This window comes from Doryrhamphus excisus, linkage group LG22, assembly GCF_037039965.1.
Source record: "Doryrhamphus excisus strain RoL-2023G ecotype Guam linkage group LG22, RoL_Dexc_Guam_v1.1, whole genome shotgun sequence".
Classification (NCBI taxonomy): domain Eukaryota; kingdom Metazoa; phylum Chordata; class Actinopteri; order Syngnathiformes; family Syngnathidae; genus Doryrhamphus; species Doryrhamphus excisus.
The window spans coordinates 2098691-2111437 of NC_136378.1; positions in this window are offsets into that span (position 1 = coordinate 2098691).

Genomic DNA, 12747 nt, shown 5'->3' on the forward strand with positions numbered 1-12747 from the left:
TATCCTCCCTATATGTGTGGAAGTGGTAAGTTTTTGGCTTTTTAAGTTTAAAGGAAATAACTTGAAGGCTACCGTTTAGGTCGCTAGCTCTCTAATTTGTGAGTTAGCATGTGTCTCAAGACCCTGCAGTTGCGCAATATGTTGTAAATAAAAAGAGTATAAACCCTAGCTCCAGTGGCCCCCAGGTAAATTGAGTTTGAGACCCCTGTTATAGGACATATTTGTCTCCACAATAGAGCAATACGTGAAGATAAAACAGACGTTTCATGTGTGTGTGTGTTAGTAGTAATGCATGTGGAAGCATTATGGAGCATGTGACGGAGGACAGCTGCTACAAGGTTCATTGAGTTCTATTTTTTTCCACCTTTAGCCATCTGCTTAAGTAGTGCTGGAGAGAGTGTGGAGGCAAGTGAAGGTGGAATGAGGGACTCTCGGGGGTATTCAAGGACACTCGATGAATCGGCGTGCCAAGCTATCGGACAAAGAAAGGATGCATAGTCGTGCAGCTATGCAAAAAATGACATCGGAATTATGGGAATTGAGATATTGAGTATGTCAGGGATGTTAATGCAACAAAAGTTGATCTTTTGTCAATAAAAGTCAGCATCCGACTTAGAGGTCGACCTCTTAGACTTCGGAATTTGCTGTTATTTTGACTTGTGTTTTGTTTGATGCCACCACAGTGGTGCAATTGCCGTAAAGAAGCCACCAGGGCCCCCGAGTAAGTCCAGCAGGATTGGGGGGGGCATCACCAATGCAGCATTTGGAGTCCATCTGCACACACAGTGAAGGCGAATACTTTTATAAAATAGCCTGATGTCAAGAAGCAGGCAAAATAAAAAACGTTTCTCTCCAGGGGAAACATCAGGGACAGGCTGGTCTAGTCTGCAAAAGATAGATATTGGACTCCTGCAGACGGGGGGGTAAAAACATTTTCTCTGATGAATCCTCTTACTGATTGTTTGAGGCATCCAGAAAAAAGCTGGTCCAGAGAAGAAAAGGTGAGAGCTCCCATCAGTCCTGTGTCATGCCAACAGTAAACCATCCTGAAATCGTTCATGTGTGGGATTGATTAGAATTATACTTTGGTATACTATTTGACAAAAATATCCAAAAATACTAAAGCAGCAGGCTACACGGTGGACGAGTGGTTAGCGCGCAGGCCTCACAGCTAGGAGACCCGAGTTCAATCCCACCCTCGGCTAGTTTGCAAGTTCTCTCCATGCAGGATGTATCGAAGACAGCTGGGATAGGCTCCAGCACCCCCACAACTCCCGTGGTAGAAAATGAACGAGTTCTCCTCCTATTTTGTGTGGAAGTGGTAATTTTTTGCCTTTTTTTGGGATAGGTTCCAGCACCCCCGCAACCGAGTATTCCAAAAAAACGGTATTCCAAAAAAACGGTATTCCAAAAACATGCTAGGTTAATTGGCGACTCCAAATTGTCCATAGGTATGAATGTGAGTGTGAATGGTTGTTTGTCTATATGTGCCCTGTGATTGGCTGGCCACCAGTCCAGGGTGTACCCCGCCTCTCACCTGAAGAAGACAGCTGGGATAGGCTCCAGCACCCCCACAACTCCCGTGGTAGAAAATGAATGAATGAATGAGTTCTCCTCCTATTTTGTGTGGAAGTGGTAACTTTTTGACTTCTTATTTTGTCTTTCCCCACCCTCGGCCATCTCTGTGTGGAGTTTGCATGTTCTCCCCGTGCATGCGTGGGTTTTCTCCGGCTACTCCGGTTTCCTCCCACATTCCAAAAACATGCTAGGTTAATTAGCAACTCCAAATTGTCCATAGGTATGAATGTGAGTGTGAATGGTTGTTTGTCTATATGTGACCTGTGATTGGCTGGCCACCAGTCCGGGGTGTACCCCGCCTCTCGCCTAAGGACAGCTGGGATAGGCTCCAGCACCCCCACAACTCCCGTGGTAGAAAATGAATGAATGAATGAGTTCTCCTCCTATTTTGTGTGGAAGTGGTAACTTCTTATTTTGTCTTTCCCCACCCTCGGCCATCTCTGTGTGGAGTTTGCATGTTCTCCCCGTGCATGCGTGGGTTTTCTCCGGCTACTCCGGTTTCCTCCCACATTCCAACAACATGCTAGGTTAATTAGCAACTCCAAATTGTCCATAGGTATGAATGTGAGTGTGAATGGTTGTTTGTCTATATGTGACCTGTGATTGGCTGGCCACCAGTCCGGGGTGTACCCCGCCTCTCGCCTAAGGACAGCTGGGATAGGCTCCAGCACCCCCACAACTCCGGCAGTAGAAAATGAATCAATGAATGAGTTCTCCTCCTTCTTTGTGTGGAAGTGGTAACTTTTTGGCTTCTTATTTTGTCTTTCCCCACCCTGGGTCATCTCTGTGTGGAGTTTGCATGTTCTCTACAACTTTTTACTTCATTTTAGTTTTATTGCACCATGGTTAATGTGGTGTGTACTGTATATATTTGCATAGCGGTTCAATGTTAAATATGATTAATTTCCTATGAGAAATGTGTTTAGAAAAAAAAACATGTCATTCAAACGGCATTTCAGATCAAATTGTGTTTAACCGTTTAGAACGATATGAAAGCCACGGCTAAAACACGCCAACTACATGATCAAGCGCCACTTTAAGTCCTCCAGTTGATTTTAGCGTTTGGGAGCCACCATGAAGCTCTCCATGAAAGTGCTTCACGTTGAGCGGTGCAGCTCTGGAAAAAAAAAAAAAAAAGGATGAAGAAACCTTTCAGCTCCTCCGAGGGAATTAAACGCCACTTACTCTCTGCTGACTTGCTAATCTGTGACTCACAATGCCACCGTCTCTCGTCATGAAAGCCAGGATCCTAATCATCAGCACTTCAATAGCTTGCTTGTGACTTCAACTGCTCCTATTAGGCCGTGCTTGAACGGCGCCACTGAAGGCGTGTTGTCAGCCATTCCGACTCGTTAGCCCCGGGGCGAGTGAAAAGACTTAAATTTTGAGTAGCAGGGGTGTTTAGGTGCATGCTTCGCCGTTTGTAAATCTCAGACTTGGCATTCACGTCACATCCTTGGCTCTCTGACAGCTAGGAGGAGATTTAGGGATCTGCGTCGTCATATTAAGTGGATTAATCAGCAATGGAGAGTTAGGACTGTCATAAATATAAATGAGGGCTTTTTGAAGCGCAGGGCGAGCTATGCTTCGTGTCCGAACAGTTTTAGCCTCTTAGAAGTTGATCAACGCGGCGGATTAAGACCAATAACCCGAGTTCAGAGGCCAGGGCGCCCGGTCGGTCTTAATGACGCACCGGATAGGGGTTAAACCCCAAGGTGGAATGGGCGCGCTTCCCTGCCAACATCACTCAGACGTCCCGTTTGGCTCCTTAAGTTGTTTTGGATTTGGGTACAAAAAAACTAATTGCAAATAGCAGCATAATCCATTTATTCATTCATTCATTTTCTACTGCTATTCCTCACGAGGGTCGCGGGGGGTGCTGGAGCCTATCCCAGCTGCAAACATACATACATACAACATACAAACTCCACACAGAGATGGCCGAGGGTGGGGAAAGACAAAATAAGAAGCCAAAAAGTTACCACTTCCACACAAAATAGGAGGAGAACTCATTCATTCATTCATTTTCTACTGCGGGAGTTGTGGGGGTGCTGGAGCCTATCCCAGCTGTCTTCAGGCGAGACGCGGGGTACAATCTGGACTGGTGGCCAGCCAATCACAGGGCACATATAGACAAACAACCATTCACACTCACATTCATACCTATGGACAATTTGGAGTCGCTAATTAACCTAGCATGTTTTTGGAATGTGGGAGGAAATCGGAGTACCCGGAGAAAACCCATGCATGCAAACTCCACACAGAGATGTCCGAGGGTGGGGAAAGACAAAATAAGAAGCCAAAAAGTTACCACTTCCACACAAAATAGGAGGAGAACTCATTCATTCATTCATTTTCTACTGCGGGAGTTGTGGGGGTGCTGGAGCCGATCCCAGCTGTCTTCAGGCGAGAGGCAGGGTACACCCTGGACTGTTCGCCAGCCAATCACAGGGCACATATAGACAAACAACCATTCACACTCACATTATTACCTATGGACAATTTGGTGTCGCTAATTAACCTAGCATGTTTTTGGAATGTGGGAGGAAACCGGAGTACCCGGAGAAAACCCATGCATGCAAACTCCACACAGAGATGTCCGAGGGTGGGGAAAGACAAAACAAGAAGCCAAAAAATTACCACTTCCACACAAAATAGGAGGAGAACTCATTCATTCATTCATTTTCTATCGCAGGAGTTGTAGGGGTGCTGGAGCCTATCCCAGCTGTCTTCTTCAGGCGAGAGGCAGGGTACACCCTGGACTGTTCGCCAGCCAATCACAGGGCACATATAGACAAACAACCATTCACACTCACATTCATACCTATGGACAATTTGGAGTCGCTAATTAACCTAGCATGTTTTTGGAATGTGGGAGGAAATCGGAGTACCCGGAGAAAACCCACGCATGCAAACTCCACACAGAGATGTCCGAGGGTGGGGAAAGACAAAATAAGAAGCCAAAAAATTACCACTTCCACACAAAATAGGAGGAGAACTCATTCATTCATTCATTTTCTATCGCAGGAGTTGTAGGGGTGCTGGAGCCTATCCCAGCTGTCTTCTTCAGGCGAGAGGCAGGGTACACCCTGGACTGTTCGCCAGCCAATCACAGGGCACATATAGACAAACAACCATTCACACTCACATTCATACCTATGGACAATTTGGAGTCGCTAATTAACCTAGCATGTTTTTGGAATGTGGGAGGAAATCGGAGTACCCGGAGAAAACCCACGCATGCAAACTCCACACAGAGATGTCCGAGGGTGGGGAAAGACAAAATAAGAAGCCAAAAAGTTACCACTTCCACACAAAATATGAGGAGAACTCATTCATTTTCTACCGCCGGAGTTGTGGAGCCTATCCCAGCTGTCTTCAGGCGAGAGGTGGGGTACTAGGCCACCAGTCCAGAGATGGCCGAGGGTGGAATTGAACCCTGGTCTTCTAGCTGTGAGGTCTGCGCACTAACCACTTGTCCACCGTGCATAATCCAGTGATACATAATACAATATCCGGGTAGCTGTGAAGATCCATATTTATAAACACACAACCATCATATCAAATTACATACAGTTCAACTCCAAATATTCAAATATACTCCAAATATAGAATTTTAATTTGTTGAATTGGTGTCTTATAGCTTCAAAGCACACAAAAAGCATAAAAAGGACATCAGTGTAATTAGCAATTGAAGAAAACAACTCTGAAATCGACACTATTGTGCTTTAAAGTTGTGCTTTCATGCCGTGAATGCCCCCCCCCCTCGCCCCCCCCACTTCATTTAAGAATGGCGGAACAGAGAAGTCGTACTGTACATATCGTTCCTCGCGGATATAAAGATTTTTACAGCGATGAGTTTGCTTTTATCCACACCATCAGTCCCGCAGCACGGCTCTAAGACAGATTAGACGAGCGCCACCACCGTGACAATCTTGCAGATGGACGGATAGGCCCGGGAAGACAGGAAAAGGAATGAAACGGGAGAAAGACGCTGGAAAATTGATTTTCCTGGAGTTCCATTCATCAGATTTACTACAGAAGGGCATGATCAGTTGAGTGGATTTAATACGCCATATTAAAGGAAGACAGAGGCGTGTTTGGTGAGGCGAGCCCACTTTGAAGGATGATAATGGGAGTGATCAAGGGTCCGCATTGTTTATATCATTCTAAGTCATTCTAAGTCACTCTAAGTCATTCTAAGTCATTATTTACAAAAGAAAGTCCAAAGTACTTCTTTAGGAATGGGCAGATGTCAAAGCATATGCGAGTGCGCTGCGGCGTACGGAAGACTGTCAAGTCGCTCAGCATGTGTTTACGCCAGCTGCTAAAACATGCAGCCTGATGTCGGTGATATGAAAAGATGGACACATAGCAGGGGGGCGGGGCTTGATGAATTGAATCCAGACAAATGCAGTGCAAGTGTCGCATTCAATTCATTCATTTTCGAGCAAAGCATCCCCATGTCGTTTGAATACTAAATACCATCTTCAAATAAGAAGGGGATACAACAGCTGGGATAGGCTCCAGCATGGCCGCCCCACTTAGTGAACAGAATAAGTGGTCTAAAAAATGGATGGATTGATAGATTATTTATTGATAATTTATTGTATGGTGTCTTCAGTGCCCTCTAGTGGTAAACATTTGAACAATTATTTTTCTCACACATCAATTCCTTACCTACTGTTAAATTGCTGTCTACTTAGGCCTTGATTGTCGTGTATCATGTGATTATGCATTGTGTAATTGCATTTTGTAGTTAATTACGAATCGGATGATGATTATTAGGAATTATGGAAATATTTTTGAGCTTCGGAAAAAAGATAAGCTGAGTGATGGGGCAGGAAACCATAAGGTTTTGCTTCTTTTCAGACACATTACTCATTTTCTTTTTTAATCATTTGAAATTTTCCAAATTATCTTGATAAATATCTTTGTTTTTTCTAATAATCATAATAATAATAATAACAATTATTATTATTATTAATTCATTTTTATCCTAATTATCCTAATTACTATTAGTGTATAATATTATATTATTAGTATATTAATATTGTATTATTATTATTACTTTATTTTTATTATTATTATTATTATTATTATTATTATTATTATTATTATTATTATTATTATATTATTATTATTATTATTATTATTATTATTATTATTATTATTTAATGTTTATAATAATTTAATAATAATAATAATTATTATTATTCATCATTATCATCATTATTATTATTATCCTAATAATCATTATTAGTGAATAATATTGTATTATTAATAATATTAATATTGCATTATTATTATTACTTTATTTTTTTAGTATTATTGTTACTATCATTATTTAATTTTATAACAATAATATTAATAATAAATAATAATAAATAATAACAATAATAATAATAATAATAATAATAATAATAATAATAATAATAATAATAATAATAATAATAATAATAATAATAATAATAATAATAATAATAATTTCCTGAACTGGACGATGTATTCCTAGAAATCAAGGGAAATTAAAACAAGCATGATCATGTCAGCTGTGAACTGGAGTCCATAAGTGAACCCCAAAAAGAAGAAGAAAGAGAAGAAGGACGTAATGGTGCTGATGAGAGAAAAGAAGATGACAGCAAAGGTCGGGGGAGCAGACGGAGGTGGCGAGGAAGGGCAAAAACAGATGAAAGAAGAGTGACGACTTAGAGTGAGGAAGATACTGTCAGATGGGAAGGGTTGATCCATTTCAAACCTGAGTGATCACAAAACACTCGGATTAAGACATCACTCAGGCCATCTCTACACTTCCCTCCTTTTGGTCTCTTACCTCATCTTCTTCTTCTTATTCAAGAAGGTAGTGGATACAAAATACTCATTAGCATTCTTGTTTTTCATATGCAAAAATATAAACACTTTTCATATTGCTTCCATCGTTCCTGAGCTGACCTCAAAGAGCTAAAACCTTTTCCTGGGACATTAAAGACGTATTTCTCTCCAACAGTTCCACATGTCCAAAGGGAGTAGGTAGAAGCAAAGCTTATTAAATCCTACCCCTCCATCTGGTACTTTTACAATCAGTAACTGTTACATTTGTTCACTTCCTGCTTTCTTAATATAGTTTAAGTAGTTTTTTTGTTTGTCTATATGTGCCCTGTGATTGGCTGGCCACTAGTAAAAGGGTGTACCCTGCCTCTAGCCCGAAAACAGCTGGGATAGGCTCCAGCACCCCCGCGACCCTTGTGAGGATAAGCGGTAGAAAATGAATGAATGAATGAGTTCTCCTATTTTGTGTGGAAGTGGTACCCCGCCTCTTGCCCGAAAACAGCTGGGATAGGCTCCAGCACCCCCGCGACCCTCGTGAGGATAAGCGGTAGAAAATGAATGAATGAATGAGTTCTCCTCCTATTTTGTGTGGAAGTGGTAACTTTTTGGCTTCTTATTTGTGGAGTTTTTTGTGGAGTTTGCATGTTCTCCCCGTGCATGCGTGGGTTTTCTCCGGGTACTCCGGTTTCCTCCTACATTCCAAAAACATGCTAGGTTAATTAGCGACTCCAAATTGTCCATAGGTATGAATGTGAGTGTGAATGGTTGTTTGTCTATATGTGTCCTGTGATTGGCTGGCCACCAGTAAAAGGGTGTACCCCGCCTCTCGCCCGAAGACAGCTGGGATAGGCTCCAGCACCCCCGCAACCCTCGTAAGGAAAGGCGGTAGAAAATGAATGAATGAATGATCGAGTTCTCCTCCTATTTTGTGTGGAAGTGGTACCCCGCCTCTTGTCCGAAAACAGCTGGGATAGGCTCCAGCACCTCTGCGACTATCGTGAGGATAAGAAAATGACTGAATGAATGAATATTATAATATAGTTCCAGTTCTATTCCAGACGGCAAAAAGCCACAATTTTCTAGGAATAAAAAATAATAAAAAATAAGAGCCGTGCCTTTGATCCTCAAACAAAAATGCTGGCACGAACACAAAGCAAAGTTTTTCTGTCGGAATTAAAGTTAGAGAAAGACCATGGTTAAATTCATTTGTGTTTATTAAAGAAAAAAAAAGAGCTTGACGGGAAGCCAGTTTGGCTTCAGGCTGAGTTCTTCCTCCGGGGGCAGTGAAGGGCTTTAGGGCTGGCCTCCAAACACGCCTGAGAAGCAGGGCTGATTGGAAATCTCTCTGTGTGCGTCTTTTCTGTCGGCAGCATTGCAACTTTTTGCCTAATTTATTAGTTTATGGAGGATGTGCAAAGAGGACACAAACAACTGTGCTCTTTGCCGGATGACCTGGATTGACATCCCAATGATATTGGAGATGATGGTAGTAAGAATAGCCGGAAATTAGAATTATGATGATACACGGATAGGGAGGATAACTATTAACAGTTATTTAACCTTTAACATGAACATTAATCAAACGTAATAATTTTTTCTGGGTACATGATACCATACAGCATCCATATCAAACTTGCGCGGGCCGCACTAACATTAAACTTTCATATCAAGGCGGGGGCCTCAAACTAGTGTCCTGCGTGCCACATTTGGCCCACAGGCCGCGTGTTTGAGACCCCTGGTTTACAACATATTGCACAACTGCACGGTCTTGAGACACATGCTAACTCGCAAACTAGAGAGCTAGCGACCTAAACGGTAGCCTTCAAGTTATTTCCTTTAAACTTAAATAGCCAAAAACTTACCACTTCCACACGCATAGGGAGGATAACTATTAACAGTTATTTAACCTTTAACATGAACATTAATCAAACGTAATAATTTTTTCTGGGTACATGATACCATACAGCATCCATATCAAACTTGCGCAGGGCCGCACTAACATTAAACTTTCATATCAAGGCGGGGGCCTCAAACTAGTGTCCTGCGGGCCACATTTGGCCCGCGGGCCGCATGTTTAAGACCCCTGCATTAGTCTATTTGGTCTAAGCATGTCCTACTGTTGATTAGAAGCCTAAATACCCGGGCTTAGTTGCATTCTCCTCCCGGACCGCTCCGGACAGACTGAGATAGCGGAAAGGCGTCTGCTTTCTCCAGATAATACGCTACAATCACAGCCCCCGCAAATCTGCAGAAAAACATACAAGAACCCAAACACTGAAGTTATCCTTGTGACAATTATCTGCTCCTCAGGACACGGGTAGGCTCCTCTAAGGCCAAACAGATAATGGAACACATTATGGAACCAAAATAGGAGCTCCAAAGCAGGCATTAACAACTTAGTTATTCATTGTAAATTAACACAGACATCCAGCAGGAGGATCTGGAGGCAGGATGAAATGAAATACAACCTTTTTTTATGGATAAAGTTAGCATAATGGGGCATATAATTCATATATAATTCATATATAATGTGTTTGAATCTGAGCTGGGGTTCCTACCACCATCTGTAAATGTAAACATGTTAAAGGATCTGCTTCTATGTTTTTTTTTAAATTACGTTTTTATTTAATATCTGTATTTTGTGTTTTCTCTATGGTGTTTTATGTCCTATAGATAGATAGGTAGGTAGGTAGGATTCAAGGAGAAACTAAACAAGAAAGGGAACAACAAAGGAAGTAGTGACAAAATAAGGGCATGGACGCAGGAACAGAGGCAAAGAAGGAAACTAAAAGAGATGGTAACACCCCCTTTACACTCTTTAACACGGCACATTACTGCCAGGTCACTATACAGCATCCTTGAGCATGTTAAAGGATCTGCTCCTATGTCTTTTTTTAATTATGTTTTTATTTAATATCTGTATTAGATAGATAGATAGAATTCGAGGAGAAACTAAACTAGAAAGGGAACAACAGCATCCTTGAACATGTTAAAGGATCTGCTCCTATGTTTTTTTTTAAATTACGTTTTATTTAATATCTGTATTTTGTGTTTTTCCTATTCAAGGAGTAACTAAAATAAGAGCATGAACACAGGAACAAAGAAGGAGGCAAAGAAGGAAACTAAACGAGCTGGTAACGCCCCCTTTACACTCTTTAACACTGCACATTACTGCCAGGTCACTATGCAGCATCCTTGAACATGTTAAAGGATCTGCTCCTATGTTTTATTTATTATGTTTTTATTTAATATCTGTATTAGATAGATAGATAGAATTCGAGGAGAAACTAAACTAGAAAGGGAACAACAGCATCCTTGAACATGTTAAAGGATCTGCTCCTATGTTTTTTTTAAATTACGTTTTTATTTAATATCTGTATTTTGTGTTTTCTCTATGGTGTTTTATGTCCTATAGATAGATAGGTAGGTAGGTAGGATTCAAGGAGAAACTAAACAAGAAAGGGAACAACAAAGGAAGTAGTGACAAAATAAGGGCATGGACACAGGAACAGAGGCAAAGAAGGAAACTAAAAGAGATGGTAACACCCCCTTTACACTCTTTAACACGGCACATTACTGCCAGGTCACTATACAGCATCCTTGAGCATGTTAAAGGATCTGCTCCCATGTCTTTTTTTAATTATGTTTTTATTTAATATCTGTATTAGATAGATAGATAGATAGAATTCGAGGAGAAACTAAACTAGAAAGGGAACAACAGCATCCTTGAACATGTTAAAGGATCTGCTCCTATGTTTTTTTTAAATTACGTTTTATTTAATATCTGTATTTTGTGTTTTTCCTATTCAAGGAGTAACTAAAATAAGAGCATGAACACAGGAACAAAGAAGGAGGCAAAGAAGGAAACTAAAAGAGCTGGTAACGCCCCCTTTACACTCTTTAACACTGCACATTACTGCCAGGTCACTATACAGCATCCTTGAACATGTTAAAGGATCTGCTCCTATGTTTTATTTATTATGTTTTTATTTAATATATGTATTAGATAGATAGATAGAATTCGAGGAGAAACTAAACTAGAAAGGGAACAACAGCATCCTTGAACATGTTAAAGGATCTGCTCCTATGTTTTATTTATTATGTTTTTATTTAATATATGTATTAGATAGATAGATAGAATTCGAGGAGAAACTAAACTAGAAAGGGAACAACAGCATCCTTGAACATGTTAAAGGATCTGCTCCTATGTTTTTTTTAAATTACGTTTTTATTTAATATCTGTATTTTGTGTATTTCCTACGGTGTTTTATGCCCTTTATGTGTTCCGTGAACAGCGTGATTGACTCATTTGTTAATTTAGGTAAGAACAGCGCCCAAGGACCACCTGTACTGCTAAAAAAGAGATGTGCCAAGCGCCGCAGGAGCCCGCAGAACCAGATTTAGCATCGACACGGCCCTGCTGACTCCAAAATTAGGGCAAAACATAAAGCTGCTGACCCTGTTGAAAGAATCTCATCTTGCTTTAAAGCTTTCTGGGGCAAATTGAGGATCGCAATTTTTAAAATCAAAGTCTTTTTAAGGTATTGTAGCGTAGGCTGGAGGTACTAAAATGGCTGGAAAAACCTGCTGAAAGGAGACTTTTAACATGTCCTTCCATTTGACATTGTTTAAGAGCAAGCCGGGTTTTTCGGTTTCCTTTTAATAGAAGTAAAGCAAATATTGAAACACTGCTGACATTTTAATGGCTGCTATGGCAGCTGCTCCGAGCCCAGATTGCTACAGTAAGTCATGCCTGTGGGGGCCAGGGAGCAAGGGCGGCCATGTGTGTGTGTGTGTGTGTGTGAGAAAGACACATGTAGTGCATGTTCTAATAACCTTGTTGAGTGTGAGTCAGAGAATTCACAAGTATGAGTATCAATTTTAGTTATTACGGAATAAACAACATCGTTTAGTAGAGATCATGAAAATATCGGACATCTTTAAGAAACTTCTCAATTTATGACCGACTACAACAGCAAGTTTTGCAAACGTTCATCATTTTGTCAGATCAAAGTAATACAATTGAATGCATCAAATGATGCATTTTTTAACATTAGGATACAGCACTCGAATGCTACGCTACTACTTGCGTTTTTGGAAGTGAATTGAAATGAGGCATCGGAAAAAGCGGCCAGATGGCTGCAGCACTTGTTTGGTGTAATGAAGATTCAGTGCAGTGAATCAGAGGCGGGTGGAACATGCAATGGGTGGGATGATAATGAGCAAATGCCTCAATTTATGTGCACAAATATGGAAATAACTTGATGCTAAACCTTGAAATGATTGAAATAAACCCGTGTGCTGTTATAGACCTAAATGTCAAACCATTAGGTACACTTG